The following is an 18,920-nucleotide window of genomic DNA, read 5'->3' as shown; positions in this document are numbered from 1 at the left end:
TTTACTACCTACAAGTATTCTAAATGCAAAGACCATGCAGAAAATACAATGGCATATACCATTACTCAAATCACTCAGGTTTTTTTTTTTCTGTATTCTGAAGAACTATAAAGTAGACTTTTTGCTCTAATTGCTTAGTTCCTTTAGTGCTGCAAAGCACTTAGAATGCCAATGGTGAAAATTCCCTGCTTTGAAGTCTGTAATCTCTATCCCTGCTGGCATTAATGCTGATCCAAATGCAAAGAGGTTCAGCTACAATCTGATTATGTTCAGGAGAAAATCTTTGCAGACCATTAGCATCAATGGGAAAGGGTTTCATTAAAGATTCTCACTCCTTCACTGCTAATAACCCCACAACTTTTGACCTCAACTAGCTCTCCCTAGAGGAAGGTCCTTCCTGGGCATGGAAAATCTCTGATTTAGGACCATTTGGTCAGGTTTCTCCCACCAGTGAAGGGTTTCCCATGATCTTTAGTTACTGTCCCAGTCAGCACTCACTGTGTTCTACAACAGTAGAAGCTTCTAGAGCTTCTGGGCCAGAGTTCTCACACCCTACAGCAGAGGGTACAATGACAAAGTGAAGACATGGTCTGCCCTCATTTTAGAGTTTTAGGAGGTTCCTTAGAACCATATAGAGTAGTACTTTAAGTCACCTACTATCACTCTTCTATGGTAGCTCTGGGAAGTAAATGTGACCAGTGTGCTAGTAAAAAACAAAATTACTATTTGTGTGTGTGTGTGTGTGTGTGTGTGTGTGTGTGTCTTAGAAGTTTTTAGTTTCCTAATTTGTCAATGATAATGTAAGAAAAAGCTCTACTGTTGTTAATGCTCAGAAAGTTTCTCTTGTGTAGAACTTTTATTGGTGTGTGTGTGTGTGTGTGTGTGTGTGTGTGCGCGTGCTTGAACACATTGTATAAACAATATTCTTTTTTTTTTTTTTTTTAAGATTTTGACTAATTTATTAAAATATTCATTGAAAGTCTATTATGCTCAAGGTACTTTGCTAGACAAGACAGATAATAAAAACAGATGAAAAAATAACAGAGGCATTCCTTGCTCTCAACAAACTGACAGTTTAATTAGAAGAAAATCATTAGCCAAATACTCAATATAACATCATGAATACAAATACAAAATTGTACCGATGATTCAAAATAATCAGATAGCCAATGCATATCTACAAGAATGGCCCAAACCTACAACACTGACAGCACCGGAAGGAGAAATCTCTCCTTGCTAGTAGACATGCAACATTCTCAGCCACTTTGAAAGTCAGCCTTGCAGTTTCTTACAAAACTGAGCACATTTTTCCAATATTATTGAGCAATTACACCCTTTGTTCAAATTCAGTGAAAACTATTTCCATAAAAAAACTACACAGATTCTTTTCATAGTTGCATTATTTATGGTTGCCAAAAATTGGAGGCAACCAAAATGTCCTTCAGTATATGAATGGATAAGTCCAGAAAATGGAATGCTATTTAATTCTATAAAAAGTAGTCAGATCACTTAACAATGAAAAGACATAGAGAAAGGAATACCACTAATGCTACTGAAAAAGCTACATTCTCCATATTTCCAACTATAAAATATTTTTGAAAGGACAGTAGTTACCAAGCATTAGAAGGAAGGAAGCACGGCTAAGTAGACCATAAAATTATGAGAGAGTGGAACTACTATGTGATTCTGTTATCATGGGTATGTGTCATTACACATTTTTGAAATTCAAAGAATGTACACTATCTAAAGTGAGCCGCATTGGTCGTTGGGTGATGATGATGTTTCATGAGTATAACAATTAGACCCCATTAGGCATGGGTTTTGGATACTGAGAAGGTTGGCTGTGTAAGCACAGAGGGTATGTGAGAACTTGCTATGCTTTCTGTTTTGCTGCGAACCCAAAATCTTCATAAAAATAAAACTATGCAAGATGTTATTTGCATATCAGGAGTGCAAATCCTTTTTCTTTTTTTTTTTTTTTTTTTTGGTTTAAAAAGAATTTATTCTGAAAATAATTTATTCAAAATTAGAATTTTAAAACAATAACAGAAGCTGATGTTTTCATCTCTGTCTTATGAAATAAAACTGTCTGCGAACACTTAGTTTGTCTGTGCAAATGTTTCTTTCCATAATTAAACATATAGTTTAAAACAGCAGCTTTTCCCTTGCTCATCACCAAGGGGGTCATTGCTCCACCCAGGGAGATTTTCCATGAATCCGAGGTTTTCTTTTAATCCTCTGAGCTTTTCAAATGCTTATTTTAAATTGCACCACACGGGCTCTTCCTATCACAAGTAGTGATATTAAATGTGATCTTTTAAACATAATTTAATCCCTCAGTTGTAAATATGGGATCACAGTAGTGCTTAGTTCGCAATACTTTAAATATTATTATTTTTTTTTTCCTCATGGTTTATTTTTTTTTATATTTAAAAATTTCCATCTCCTTCCCTCCTCCTCCCCCCTCCCTCCCCTCCTTCTCCCCTTTCTCTCCCCTCCTTCTCCCCCTTCCCTCCCCTCCCCTCCACCCATACCTCCCCTCCCTCCCTCTCAAGGCCAAGGAGCCATCAGGGTTCTAAACAATATTCTTGACAGAAGTGATTTAACACCTGTTTTGAGCAATGTTAATGAGAAACAGTTCTTCATTTAGCACTCTGCATGTCTTGCCCAGATCAGCTATGAACTCGGTAAAAGTCAGACTTCACTGCTGGCCTTCTGTCTACACTGACACAGTATCAGGGGCATTTCTATTTATGAATCTAAGGAATGTTCTTGTGCATTCCAGTATTCCAAGTGATAGAGTGAAACATAAACATATGACAAAGGGTAAGTTAGACCTTGGAAACAGTTTTGCTCCATCAGAATTAAATGTATTCTGTCTTTACAGGATGTGCAAAGTTATCTGAATATATCCCTAAGGCCCTCTCCAGGATCTTTGAAAGAACTCAAATGAGAAGATGTCAACCTTCTGTCTTATTAGTCTATCTCCTTTTTACATCTGAGAACATGCCAACTGTTTCAAGAGCACGGTAGCATATTCCAAAACACAGACATGGAGCTTCATGTTGCTCTTCAATTCAGCCCAGAGTTCTCAAAATACAAGATATACAAGGTTCTCTGTCTAGACTGGTGCTCACAAAACATAAGTGAAGAGATGTATTAAGGAAGTTATCAGAAGAGGATCCTCATTCTATGTCAGAGGAGACTTCATAGAAGGTCTTTCTTAAATTAAAACTTCTCATAAGTAATTTATGGAATATTCAGTTAAATTATTGTTATTAGCTTAATACATATTGAAATAAAGTTGAGGAAAGGAAAGGTCAATGCTTATATATAATATAAGGCATGAAGCTTTCATACATCTTTATTTGGCAAATTATAATGTTCCTCAGACAAAGAAATTTTAAAAATCCTGCTAATTGCCAGGCAGTGGTGGCATATACTTTTAATCCCAGCACTCGGGAAGCAGAGGCAGGCAGATCTCTGTGAGTTTGAGGCCAGCCTGGTCTACAAAGTATGTTCCAGCACAGCCAGGGATATAAAGAGATATTCTGTCTTTAAAAAATTCTGTTAATTGGCTAAATAAAACCTTGATATTCAACATCAAACACTAAATTGTTCTATCAAAAAATTTCTGTTTTATATCAATAAGTAATATTATATAGGATAAATAATGTTTTAGTAGTGTAAGAGATACTGAACTCAATTCTTTTCTGATAGAGAATGAAACAACTTAAGTTCTTTATCTGAGTTCATATAGTGCGGTATTTGCTTTTTAAATATGTTAATAGTAATAATTGTCATAGATTGAGTAGTTGTACACAAGTCCCCACATGTCATCTTTAGTGGGAAATCCTCACCTCAGCAGCTCAAATTTAGGCCAAATATTCACAGGGCCTGTCACTACAGTGACTCATGGTTGGAAAGATTATAAGCAGTCACTGTTCCTTCAATAATATGTTTGGTCTGCTTGTAAAATTTCCCTGAAGTCAAACCAAGTTAGGGGTTATGTTTTTGGACGCAAAAATCATTAAAGCAGGTAAAACCATCAACAAACTGTTTCTTAACATAATGGGTTTTCTGTTTTTCTCTGTTTTAAGTTTCCATGAAGTTGTTTCTTGCAACCACATCCCTTACTTAGACAGACTGATGAATATATACTTGGATTATGTGGCTAATTAGCAATGTTATGATCTTATCAAAAATAACAGTGTCACTAGATAATGAAAAGAATTAATCCTGAATCAAATCTTAACTTAAAATTGTAATAACTCAACTAAAATTATATTATAAAATACAAACAAGGATTTAAGTAATTTTGTATGTTTTATTTCTACTTTATATAATTTTGTTTTCTCCAGCTACAAGTCAATCTTCCTAGGACTTTGATCTCATACACATAACTATTAATGCTCAAGCTTTATGCCATTTTAGTTAAAGTTATTACACCAATCCTATTACTCATTATTCCCTAACAAATATACACTTCTCAACGTGCATGATTGTTTTCTTATCCCTAAGCCAAGTTCTGCTGTCAGAACACAGAACAGGTCAGAGATATCTTCTAGATGAATATATTAGCTACCTATCTGCTGCTGTGATAAAACACAAAGACTAAAAGCAAAATAAGCAAGAAAGGTTTATTTTAGTTCATACTTTCAGGGGGCTAAAATCCATCATCGTAGGGAATGCAAGGCAGTAGGCAAGCATAACTACGGGATCAAAAATCTGCCTGATTATATTTTATCAGCATGCAGGAAGAAGAGAGAGAACAAGATGACAAGACTTTCAACCCTCAAACTCTAACTCCACTGACACACTCCCTCCATCAAGGCTCCATCTCATACGATTCCATAACTACCCCAAATGAGGTCACCAACTGAGGACCAAGTGTTCAAATATGTGAGTTTATGGGGAAAACTGCTCATTGGAACCATTATAACTAGTGGGAACATCATAAAATGAAGATGTTAATACAAAGAAGCTTAGCTGTTAGATCCATCAAGTTAAGGAAATTATGTTCATAATATCACAAAACTGATGCTCCCTATCTAAGTCAGAGAGTTCTGGTGAATTCAAAAGTACAGAAAAAAACCTGAGAGATGAAAGAAAATATTACATACACAGACTGGCATTGATGTTTTATCACCTATGAAAGTAGGTGGCACCAGCAAGGTGAAGACGCCAAATATATATATATATGTGAAGATAAGCTTTCAAATGTTCAGCATCAAATATGGAAACACAAGAAATTAATTTGTTCTAGAGATGTTAGATCCATATTCACATAATCAGGCTCAATTCTTAAGAATGCTATAGAAATGAATTCTAGCAGAGGAGACAAAGATGATAGGAAGGTACCAGATTCAGATAAGAGCATCACTGAGAATGGATGATGGCAGCTGAGACAGAGGTGGCGCCACCTTCACTTTGAATCTTAGTGCAATGTAATCAAAACTAGAGATATTTCCCAGAGTTCAAAATGGTAGAATTTTTTATTAGCATATTTTAATTATACATAATAATGGGTTTTAGTGACATTTTCACATATATTTGTGCTATATTTTGATCACATTCGCCTCTCTTTTTATCTTCTCTTGTCTTCCTTCCACCCCAGCTGATCATATTCCTTTTCCAATTCCTCCTCCCTCTACTTTCATAGTTTTGGGTTTTAAGGTGTTACAATGAGTTGAATTAGGATGGTTTCCATTGGCAGATAAATCTTTTGTTTTGTTTTGTTTTGTTTGAGAGAGGCTTTCTCTGTTGCATTGGAACCTGTCCTGGAACTCGCACAGTAGACCAGATTGGCCTTGAACACACAGAGATCCACTTACCTCTGTCTTCAGGGTACTGGGATTAAAAGTGTGTGCCACCATTGCCCAGCAAGGAGAAAAATCCATATACTTATGTGCATCTAGCTGTCATGATCTAAGTCTATATGTGAAGTAGAGCTTCAAGTCAGCAAACATATGCTGAGCTGTATTACATACACATACATATACACATACATATTCATGTATAATATACTCACAGGTGTGTGGCTATGCATGAGCCATGCACGCCCTCTTCTCCATCTTGGAGGAAGGAGATACATCTATTGCCTGCTCTGTGCACAAGTTCATACTTAACTGCTTCCATCATTGGCATCTGAATCGGTTTAAAACAGTGAAACATCAGAATCAGACAGGAACTAAAGACTAACAATGGCCAACCAAAATTAAGTGTGTTGCCATATGACAATAAAACATAGAGGGCCTCTAACTTTACCAGTATTAAGAAAAACATAATCTGGGGAGGATTTCCAGGATCTTGTGTGAACATCATTTAAATCTAAGGAAAATGAAGTGAGTACACGAAGACAGAAGCAAAGTTTTCCCACACAGAGAACTCTGCATGTTGAGGATCAGAACCCCCAGGGAGAGCTTGGAGTGAGAAATATTTATTAGAATCATTGGTAAGCTAGATTACACTTTAATAAAATATGCCATCTCCAGTGTATGTGTGTGTGTGTGTGTGTGTGTGTGTGTGCGCGCGCGCACGTGCACGCTAGCATGTGCTTGTGTGTGTATGTATGCAGGCCAGAGGTTAACCTTAGTGTCACCCTCAGAAGCCTGTCTATTTTGTATTTTGAGGCATGGTCTCTCACTGGGACTTGGGCTTAGTGGGACAGGCTGCCTACCTAGCAAGTTTAGGGAGGTCTGCTTGCTTCCACTTCTCCAAGCATTGAGATCCTAAAGTGTACAACATTGAGATTGAATGTATAAGGTCACACTCATCTGTTCACACAGGTTTCATGAAGCATGCCTCATCTACTGAGTTTCCTTTCCAAAAGCATAACTCAACTCAAAAATCATCAGTTTTAGTGGAATGACAAATAAAATGTAGCCCTAAGGCAAGAATAGTTTATCTATCTATCTATCTATCTATCTATCTATCTATCTATCTATCTATCTATCATCTATCTATCTATCTATCTATCTATCTATCTATCTATCTATCATCTATCTATCTACAATCTATCATCTATCTATCTATCTATCTATCTATCTATCTACAATCTATCTATCTATCTATCTATCTATCTATCTATCTATCTATCTATCATCCATCTACCTATCTCTATCTTTCTCTTTCCTCTTCTGTCATCCTCCTTCCCTCCTCTCCTCCTTCTCCTTCTCTCTTTATTTATTTCCTTCTTTTATTTAACACAGTTTCACTCTATATCCCAAACAAACTTGGAATTCACCATGTAGTCCATCCTGGCCTCAAAGCCATGGCCATACACACACCTCGGCTTTCCTACTGTTAAGATTAAAAACTTGAATCACCAAATCTAATATCACTTCAAATAAAATACATGGTAAGGTTCAAAAGTTCCAGCAATAACTTTTTGAAGAAAATACAGCAATGTTTTCATATTTATAGTCTATGTGTTTATCCCATTAACAACTATAGCGGTACTCTTAAACCATAAAAGCTTTTACATATGAAATACTAAAAGGATAATTGAGACATTTGAATTAAATGATAAAGTCTAAAATTTATGATGCCAATATTTCAATTTTCTCCTTAATATTTGGAATTTAGAAACTGAATCAGCTCCCCTAAGTTACAAAGCCACATCTGTAAGCTCTTTATAAGGTAAAACTTGGTCTACACATCTCAGCCCATAAGTTGTATTGACTGCCCATCATGGTCACTCAGGCAGTCCCCACTCATGTTCCATAAAGACTCATTCCCTGCCCCCAAGCGAAGCTCTCCTTGTGTAAAATCAGTGAGTGTGTGATGAGCAACATCAATCTAGCACGGAGACACCAAACAGTATGAAAAGGTAGATCATGCTGTGGCATCTGCTTCAGACTGTCTGGACTCTTGGCCATCCAAGGGCATTTGCCAGACATGTGGAAATAGTAACCGCACTAAAATTTACTGCCTCGCCTCTTCTGGCTGTCTGCTACACACTTCTTCCATGAGGCAAATCTGTTTTCTAACTCCAGTCTGTCTGCCTACCACGCAAAGAGAAAGTAAAGAACTCTAGACAGGCTTTGAATCACAGAACTGCCCATTCCTCATTTGGTCCAAATATAGCCATGCTCATCAGGGGAAAAAAACTGCTATCTTCATAATATTTCTTATTCGACATAATTTGTCATCCTTTGAGGAAGCAATTTTTCTTATTCACCAAACTGTCCTGCTTTTTCAGCGCCCTTTGCTGGGTTCCTGAAAGAACAGAACGTCTTGTTCATTAACATACAGTTAACAGATGTTTCCCTCCGCTAACACAAAATTGGGAAATCATTCTGTAACTCAATCCATTCATTGTAGCTTTGAAATTCCTGGCTAATAAGATTCCCCAAGAATCCCCTGCCAGTTGTTTATAAGGAAAAATTATGTTATAAAAACTAGTTATAAAGGCCATTTATCCTTTGCTGCCTGCATAGTGAGTTTTAGCTGTACTATTATTTCAGAGAAAAACATTATGGACTTCTATTATTTATGTATATTATTTATGTATTTACCTTGAGATAAAACTGGGATTCATAAGCAGGCAGGCGGGACATGCATCAAGAGCACTTCATTGCCTCCATGAGCTCTACTTCAGAAGTTGCGAATAAGTCAGAACGTGAAATTTTTTTTTTATTCCAGAGGTCATAGTTCAATCTTCTGTGGTCTACACAAATCACTTTCTCCCTGTGTCTTTTCCTCTGGTTATTAACAGAAAATATTTTCCTTTTCACTTTCGTCAGTGACCTTGGGAAGTGAGCTGAGTGAATGCTAAACCACACACCCTGATACTGAACACCAACAGATCTTAAAGCCGCCAGGGATCCGCCACGGGGACCTAAGACATCACTTGTGAAGCAATTGCTCAGATCTCCATAGGTTTTGTTTTATTTTTAATAACCCAGAAAACTAGGTTTTGCAAATCTTAGCAAACCTAGAAACGAAATACAATAAAAAAAAATGTTCAAACCTCCTGAAACTAGTTTTTCTACCCTTGGGCTAGAGGAAGAAGATAAAACCTATAATGAGTCGGAAATGGAATCATCAGTGGAGATAAGTTTTATAGTTCTCTCTCCCTCTCCCTTACTCCCTCTCTCTTCCTCCTGTGAGAGTTTAACTTCAGAAACCACTCACTAATTATTTCACTAAGCGGGAGTTAACATTTGGAGGGATACTTTGTGTGTGTGTGTGTGTGTGTGTGTGGTACAAACAGGTTGTGTGTGTGTGTGTGTGCATGTGTACATATTTGTGGAAGCTTAAGTAAATATTGGGTGTCTTTCGTGATTGGTTTCCACCTTTAATTTTTGGGACAGGGTTTCTCACTAAACCTGAAGCTTATCTATTTGGTGAGGCCAACTGGCCAATGAGCTTCCTTTTTCCTGTTCCTGCCAACTCCCTCAAGGTTTGTGTTACAGGCACAGGCCATCATCCTTGGCTTTTAACATGAGTCCTAGGGGGTTGAACTCAGATCCTTGTGACTGCATAGCAGACCACGCCTTCCAGGCTCAGGTGACACATTATTAAATATTAAAAAATAAGAAACAAGAAAATTATATATCATTGGCTTAACCAAGTCTTCCAACCTGTAAATGATACTGGTTCTAACTGAGGTCTATGAAAAGGCATTGCCTGTTCCCAAGCATCCAAAATAGGAGAATCTGAGATGAGAAGTCTACAGTTATATTGGTTTCGATAAAAGTAATTTAATATTCAGATGTTTTTCAAGTATCTATTAGGATTTATGATCATAATTAAAACAAAATTCCTTATATTATAATGGGGAGGATAGACAGCAAGTGATAAAATATGAGATACAATGGTAATAATACTAAGGGAAAATATACTCACCATGAAAACCAGATCCAAATATATTGGAAAGAGAACATCCAACACAGGGTGACTAGGGAAATTTCCCAGACTGGAGATTTTAGTTCAGCCCAAAGTCTGACTAATGGAAAGAGCCCTATTAATTAGCACCAGAGTGCTCCATGGAGAGGATATATCAACTGCAGCGGCCCCAAGAGAGGGGCAAGCCTAGGAAGTTAGACCAGTAGTAGTCAGTATGGTTATGATATGACTATGAGTCCTTATTGGATAATCTTCTGTAAATGCAACAGGTAACTAGAATCCCACTTGTCAACCCCTTGGGTCTACCACCATGTCCGTACCTAAATCGTGGCTCTGATAGGCTACTCCTGGTCAGTATCTTCATGTGTACAATGAGGGCACTAGCATGGCCTTTCCTGTGATGCTATGACTCCTCTAATGACTGTGTTTAATGTGAGACACACATCCCTGCTTGTCCAGAGTTCCTTAGATGACTGAGCAGTTTGAGATTATTGTAACTCAATGTCTTTTCTCTCTACCTTCCACATTCTCTCCCACTCCTTCCCTCCCTTCCTTCCCTTTTTCAGGTATTAGACATGAATCTTCATCTGAAGATTCATCATACTTACTCCATACTACTTACATCCTACTTACATCCAAAAGCCTACACTGAGAAACTTAAGCAAACAAGTAGAGCGTCCAACAGCCTCATCTGTGCTCCCGATAACCCTGGTAACATGCCTACCTAAGATTTAATTCTGTCCCCTCCAAAAGGTCACTGTTTGTTCTACCAACACACACTTGATAACCATTGAGTTTCTTTTCTAAGTGCACAAAGGGGCTTCCAACTATAAATCTGTATTTCTTGCATCTCACAAGAGTCTGAGACCCATTGGACCTAAGAGTCATCTCCTTGTAATATAATCAAGAGGAAGGACAGAGCCTCGTGGGAGTGTAGGAGAAAGTTAATGTTAATAATTGCCAAACACCAGATAGAGTTGGCATAATTGAATAATCACTAGCCAGCTCTGAGAAATGCCTCATTTCTCAGGCTCTACTGACTCTGCAATTTTCTCTCCCTGATACCCAACTCACTCTGTTACAAGTCATAATGGATCTTAGTTTGTCCTCAACTTTTCATTAGAGTGCTAATAAAACATGTTTCCACCACCACATCTGATATAGTAACAATTTCTCCCAATACAATTCTTCCCTGACTCCCTCTACCCTGCTTTCTGCATATTAAAAAGGCAGGCCTAACATGGGGACCCAGGGTGCCATGGTTCAGTAAGGTGTAAGGTAATATAGGATTGAGCCAAGCAGGAACAGGAAAAGCTGGAACTTTGGGGGGAAATGAGAGGAAATCCAGAATTTCACTCAGAGATTTGACACAATCTGCTTTCCTTTTGTAGCAGGAGCCCTTTTGTTGCTCTACAGGAACGCCAGAATAAGCACATGACAATAATCAAGAAGACAGGTCTTATAGAAGAATAGCATCCATGGATATAGGACGTGGTCAAAACCTGAATATATTTGAGAACAGAGTTAAAACTTATTTAGTAATGGAAAAGATGGGTGTTGTGAATGAAAACAAAAATCAATGGAAAGGGATAGGATCAGTGATCTGACCATCTAGAAGAACAGAAGTACAGCGAAGCCTGTAAGGGGGTCTATGTGGGAGCAGAATATAAATAAATATATATATATATATGTATATATATGCATATATATGTATGTATATATATGCATATATATGTATGTATATATATGCATATATATAATAAGTTTAAGTCGCATAAAGCATGGGTAGAAAAGTATATAACAACATTGCTTAACTACATATGAAGTATTTTTGTCGAGAAAACAAAGAGTGGAGAATAGCATATCATGCAAATACCCAAGGAACAATAGTTAACAACAACATGCTACTTGTCATCAACTCCTACCCAAAACATAGCTTCAGCTAAAGATCTCCGAATTCATAACCAGATAATATGTAGCAAACTGAATCCCAAAACAGGATAACTAGACATGTTCTGACTGGATTAAAAGTCATACCTCGAAACATGACCAAGTTATCCTTGAGGCTAGTAGGTGACCCTCTCACTGTAAGCCTTCCTGATTTCCCAAAGCATTAAACGGAGTGAGGAGAAAAGCCTGACCACCGAAAGGCGTGGAAAAAGTACAAAGAATGATGTAATATTTGTACGTCCTTCATTAGAAAGTAAAAGAATATTAAGGGGAAAAATAGATGACTTAGCAGATAAAGATGCTTGACATCAAATCTTTCATCCTGAGTTTAATGCCTGAAACTCATTTGGTATTAGGAGAGTACCAAGACCTGCAAGTTGTCTTCTGACCTCCATGAGGGGTCATGCATCCCCTCCACCCACATACTCACTCCCTGTGCAAATAAATTGCATACATATATATGCTGAAGTTACAGAGATTAATCATTTTAACAACCTCCTTATTACATGTAAGTTACCAGAGTAGCCAGAACTGATATTTTAAATCTTCATTTCAGCACTGATATGTTATGACATCTGTGCTTAGCTTCATTTCTCTAAAAGTTGCTTGAAAATAACTTTGATAAACACAATAATCTATAATTGAATCCTTTGCTTCCCTTTCCCTGAGTTCTTTATCAACTCTCTCAATCTCTTAATTTAGCATGAAGATTTATAGCAGCAGCCAGGTTTCTCTGTCCCTCACCTTGGCTTGTTACCAAGAGGTACCTGCTATTTCCTATCTCAAATACATAATATATTGACTTGATGTAAGATATAAAGCTAAATTATAAACACCTTTATTTTAAGGTCCATTTCTTTTTTATAAAATAAAAACAAACATTAATAACTTTTTCAGTAACACAGGAATAGATTTACTGAACCGAACATTATCTTTCTCCAGGAGCTATTTAATTATCAGAAAGCAGATATTTTTTTAAAAAAATGTCCACTACTAATCCATATGTTATTTGTAATGGTATGGAACTTGGTAAGGAATTGTGTTGAGAAACACTGAAAAAATTATTGCTCTGCCATTTCTGAACAGCACAAGTTCATAAAAAGTCTAGAGATATTCGTATGATCACTAAGGGAAGGACATCAAATAGCATGCACTTGAGTTACATTTCATACTCTCAAGGGTCTAGCCAAGTCAAAGGAAAGATGTGAAGTGGGCCAGAACTTCTAGGTGATTGTTTTCTGCAGGGCGTTGGAAAGTCAACACACTAGGACTTTCTACAAGAGAACTTGCCTTTCTGCATGTGTACCAGAAGCGACTGCTAATTGGGATGTCAATCACACAGGAACAAGGCACACTGTTGATGCAGTGCCCATACCGTCTAGTCTATGAAACTCCCTCCCAATGGTGACTGCATGTGGAACCCTGTAGATAGCAGAATTACTACTCACGCAGCCCGTCACCTTTCAACACTCCAGCAGAGAGCCGTGAAGACGAGTATTCTTGGACTTTTCTCATTGAATGTGGTGGAAAGGCAACCTAGCTCACTTCCCTAGCACAGCTGAGATATGCACACAAACAATGTTTCAACATCATTTGTGACTAGAACCCTCTCTGAAGGAAAATGGTAATGTCACAGAGTGGCGGTTAAGCAACTGAAGGCTGATCCACAGGAACTGATACACCTCAAGTAGAGCTTGGCACATCATCTAGAAGCCTGAATAGTTTGGCTGTGAACATGAAGAAACAACATAAAAGAAAACATGTTGAAAACCTGAAACACTTAATGTGAAGCAAACCTAGGACCTTGATCAATCAAAAAAGAAAAGATGCTGGGCAGCGGTGGCGCACGCCTTTAATCCCAGCACTCGGGAGGCAGAGGCAGGCGGATCTCTGTGAGTTCGAGACCAGCCTGGTCTACAAGAGCTAGTTCCAGGACAGGCTCCAAAGCTACAGAGAAACCCTGTCTCGAAAAACAAAAAAACAAAAAACAAAAAAAAAAGAAAAGAAAAGAAAAGATGAGAGGCGAAAAGATGAGAGGCTTCATGATCAAGGAACAAATAACTGAATTGTGAACTGTCTTAGTTTTTATTGCTGTGACCACGACAAAAAATCAAGTTAGGGAAGAAATGGGTTTATTTGGCTTACACTTCCATATGGCTGTTCATCAATAAAAGAAAGTCATAACAGGAACTCAAACAAGGCATGAAGCTGGAGGCAGGAGCTGATGCAGAGGCCATGGAGGGATGCTGCTTACTGGCTTGCTTCTCATGGAGAAAATACTTTATAGCTGCATCCCATGGAGGCATTTCCTCAATTGAGGCTCCTCCCTCTCTGATGACTCTAGCTTGTGTCAAGTTCACACACACACACACACACACACACAAACCAGTACACAGACCACCGGTGACATGATGCCTGAAGATCCAGAGTGAGTAATTTTGAATCTAGCCCCTGTGTGGTAATGTAAGCCTCTCTCCTGCCTCTCCCCACACAAGTCACCGGAGTCTACATTGGTCTGTTTTGGAAAATGTGAGTAATGTGTCTCTAGACACAAGCAGTTGTGTAGTGGATGGTTAGAAGGAAAAAAATTGTCCTTAATTCTGTTTTTGACACAGAAGTCACAAATTAAAGGACTACCATAAGAGTGATATCAATAGAAACTTTTTGGCTGATGAGGTGGTTCAGCAGATGAGCTATTGCCACCAAGCCTGATGATTTGAGTTTGATCCTTAGGACCCCAAGGGTGGAAGGACAGAATCAACTCCCACAAGTTCTATGACCTTCACATGTACACCGCAACACCCCTTCATATGTGAATGCACATCACGTCTGTTTTCCTTTCCTCTCCATTTAAATCCTCCCATAGACACTAACAGGCAATCTGTGGCGGTGAGGGGGTATACTCTCATTTGCACTAAATGAATTTTTAGTCTGTGGGATGTTTAGCTGAAAACACTGTAATTTTCCCCAAATGCAATATCAATATCCTGGAAGTCACTAATCTATAGTAAATTCTAGACATTGTCATAAAAATATCCAGCCTTCTGGCTAAGAAGACCCTCACAGCCCTACTGTATGAAAGAGCTCCCCAGCCAGTGTGTTTATAATTTCCTTTGTATTAGAAAAAGTTGTTTCTATCTGGCTATAACTTTCCCAAGCACAGAGAAGAGCTGAAAATATGACCATAATTACTTAGTAAAATTACAAGTGAGAGACATGTAAAGAGATGACTCACTGAATCTCTTTATGGTGAGCGGGGATGCATTTTATAAAGATGAATGTCATAGAACATTTATTTTTACTTCAGGCCATGCCCACTGTATGGGAGCCAATAAAATATTCATTTTCTGCTGTCCTCCCTTTGCTTGGGTGTAATGGGCAGTCATAAAAAGACGTAAAACATCGTTGCACTGAGGAGCTTTGAGGAAAGAGGAGCCAACACACCCCTTCCTGAAGCTAGGAGCATCTCTGTCTTTCTTGTGCTCCTGTGTCTGATGACAAACGCTGTCCTGAGAAAGACTGGTGACCTCATTCGGCAGGGAGAGGGCAGCGAGGATACCAGGCGCTGTTACAGACAGAAAGAGCCAGACTGCCTCTGGTTGCTTTGTTCCTGCCCAAAGTGTTTGAAATACGGGCATTTTAAGATGGGGAAAAGCCTAACAAATTGTGTTGATAGCTTTTCTTTGACGAAAGCAAAACCTGGAGCTAGTAAAGACATTCTGGAGGCGTTTTCTACTGCTTCCTAACAAATCATCACCCGTTTAATGTTTTGAAACAACATCTCCTTATAACCTCACAGCTTCTGTGTATGCAAATGCAGACACAGCCTAGTTGCACATTCAGCTCATGTCTTACAGGAGGACTATAGTCAAGTTAGCTTCAGTCTCATCTACAACTTGGCCTCCTCTTCAAGGTCATTTAGGTCACCAAAGAACTCAATTCCCAGTAGTCTTAGGTCCCAGGCCCCCATTATTATTATTATTATTATTATTATTATTATTATTATTACTGTCAAATACTGTACTCTAGCCTACGAGGTTCTATGCACAGATCATAATTCTTTGGGCCCCATCCTAGTTCCTTTTGCATTGCTGTGGCCAGAGTGGTGATAAAACACACAAGGAGAGTTTGGTTTGGGGATTTCCATCCACCAAAGCTGAGAAAGCATAGCATGGAAGCATATAGCACAACTCCTTCACATGGCACCAGACTGGCCAGAACCAGGGGCCAGGCTAATAACCTTCCAAGTCCCAACCCTACTGACTCACTCACTAGCCCAGGTCCCAATTCCAAAAGCCTACCTCATGACTTTTAAACTAATGCCAAAATGTAACGTCTTTTTGTTTTGTTGGGTTTTTCTTTTTTTGATGACTCACTAAACCAAATGTGCATTGTCTATATATGCATGGATGTGGGGCTATTCACTGTGGTATGGGAAACCTACCAGTGATTGGGGAGAAATGGGGGGGGGGGGAGTGGATTGGTGAGGTACAGGAGAGAAATGAAGATGGATGATCAAATAAAGAAAATATAACTTAAAAATAAGACCACAAGCTGGGGGATTAAGCTTTCAAAACATGAACCTTTGGGGACATTTCAGAACAACTCAGTTGGTTATGTTCCTTTCAGAAGTGATACTTTCAGGAAGCTCAAGGAAGGATCTTTACTCTTCCTGTTTTCTCTTCGAAAAGGGTTCACCAAATTAATTCAGGCCCACCCAGAAAATTAAATCTCTTTCTTATGTTGCACAAGCCTGCTGATCAAAGAACTTAATAATACTCATGCACACCACTTGCCAAGCAATCTAAAATCATCTCAGATAGGAGCTCCCAGCACACCCACATGTCCCCGCCACAACACTCAGAGTGTATTCTCAGAGGCAAGAATCCTGGAGCTGTGTCGGACTTCTGCCTCCTACTTCACTCTGATCAAACTGAAACATTGCCTCCAAACAAGATGGTTAGCCTCTGATCACAGCGTTTGCCACTTCCATCACATAAGCATCATGGTTCCTGTACTTGTCTGTTAATTGTGCTTTGCAACAGAAGGGCTGCTCCATTGAGTTCTGCAGTTCTTGTTCCCCAGAGATGTGCTGCAAATACTGCGAAGTCGGCCACCACCAGTCACATGGGTAAGCGAATGAGTGAGTGAGTGGCAGTGAAGAAGGAACTTTAAAGTAAGATAGCTACTAGACTTTCCATTCTGGGTGCTGGCCCCAAGAAACTGTACAAATTTTAGTGTCTCGGTATCTTCCTTCCTTGACTGTATTTGTACGGATGTCTCCCTTATTTCCTAGCTCAGCTCCGTTTCACTAACTTCCTTTCTCCTTTTCTTTCTGCTCCTCCTTGGATTTTAATGTCTAAAGGGAATTTTATATTTTCCTCTAGTAATAATACATGCATAGAGAAAAACATTTACTAGACCTGAAGCCAGGAACAGATAAACCGCCAGCCTTTAACTGTTACTTCTGCCTCGTCCCTTTTAAATTACAGATTTGCTTCTTCTAACAGTTTAGAAACAAAATATTTGGCAATTGTTTCTTGTTTTAACTACATCTTATTTATTTATCATGTGTATATGTTCACACAGTCCACGAGTGTGGGAATCAGGATACAACGTATCAGAAATGGTTCTCACCTTCACTGTTTGAGTCCCAGGGAATAACACTCTGATTTTCAGTATTTTAGTGCGTACCTTGACCTCCTGAGTCATGGTGCTACCCTTGGCTATTATTTCAAACAACAATTTTGGAGAATACCTGCTATGGTAGTTACAGATTCCACTCCTGATCTTAGGTAAGCAGTACAGAGAGGCATGAATGCTTTGACTAAGAATTCAAGTGTTCTGCTTCAGCCCAAATGTGGGCAGATTCCCCGCTTTAATACCATGGTATTCTCTCAATATCGCAGCCCATCCTGTATGAGTTGACTAGAGCCAAGGATCAACACTTCACCACATAGTGTTGAGTTTTTAGAAACCCTAGAATTGTGATCCTGTCCATGGAAGTGGAGAAAATGACAGTTTTTCCAGAGGGCTGGTTGGCTTGAAAGGACACTGTTATGGGACTGCCAGGGAAAGCACAGGGTAATCTGGACTGGCAGTGACTAATTGAAGCATCTCATTTCTGTGAGTAATGGCTGACCTGACATTCCTACTCTCTAACATGAAGATCATTTGTCATTTTCCTTAATCGTTTATACATCCAAAGCTTGTTTGTTCACTTGCTGTCCTCAGGTCTATATATTAAGCCTTCTCTTTTCTAGCCAATTTCTGCTTATTGTTTAGCTAGCTTGTCATCTATCTAAATACAATTTCAGTGAATGTAACTCCAGCATTCTTTCCATCCTGACATTCTTCAAGTTTTGGAACCTAGGTAAGCTCCCCACTTGGGTATCATATCTGAGGTTAAATGATAGCTCATCAGAGTACATTTTCTAACATCTTAGCTTGCTAATCCTCGTATCTGCAAAACCTACATAATAGTCTTCTAAATCACTTCATAGTATTGTTGAAAGAGTAAAATATCAACATTGATGTGGGATTCCCCTCTCTATGCTGTGAATACTATTGGTTAATAAAGAAACTGTCTTGGGCCTGTGCAGGGAATAGAGGTAGGCAGGGAAAACTAAACTGAATGCTGGGAGAAAGAAGGGCAGAGAAAAGAGAGAAGCCATGTAGCCCCGCTGGAGCCAGATGGAATATTACCTGGTAAGCCACAGCCACGTGGCAACACAAAGATTACTAGAAATGGGTTAAATTAAAATGTAAGAGCCAGCTGATAAGAAGTTAGAGATAATAGGTCAAACAGTGATTTAATTAATACAATTTCTGTGTGATTATTTTAGGCCTGATCAGCTGGGAACCAACAAGAGGCCTCCTTACAATACAGCATGTATGGGCATTATTTGAGACCTGTAAGCTTTATGATACTATGGGAACATGCTATCATTGGAGCCCAAAGAGGCAGACTGCTCTTACTGTGGGCTTTTCACACAGGTTCAAGTGCCACCACATTGATTTCCTTGGTGCCATGTGAGTTACCGTACAAGGCTTGTCGTCACTCCAGCTTCATATCACTGACTTCTATTCTCATGGTGTGCAATGCTTACTACTGTTGT

Source organism: Arvicola amphibius, chromosome 8 (assembly GCF_903992535.2).
Source record: "Arvicola amphibius chromosome 8, mArvAmp1.2, whole genome shotgun sequence".
Lineage (NCBI taxonomy): Eukaryota > Metazoa > Chordata > Mammalia > Rodentia > Cricetidae > Arvicola > Arvicola amphibius.
This window is presented reverse-complemented; position numbering follows the sequence as displayed.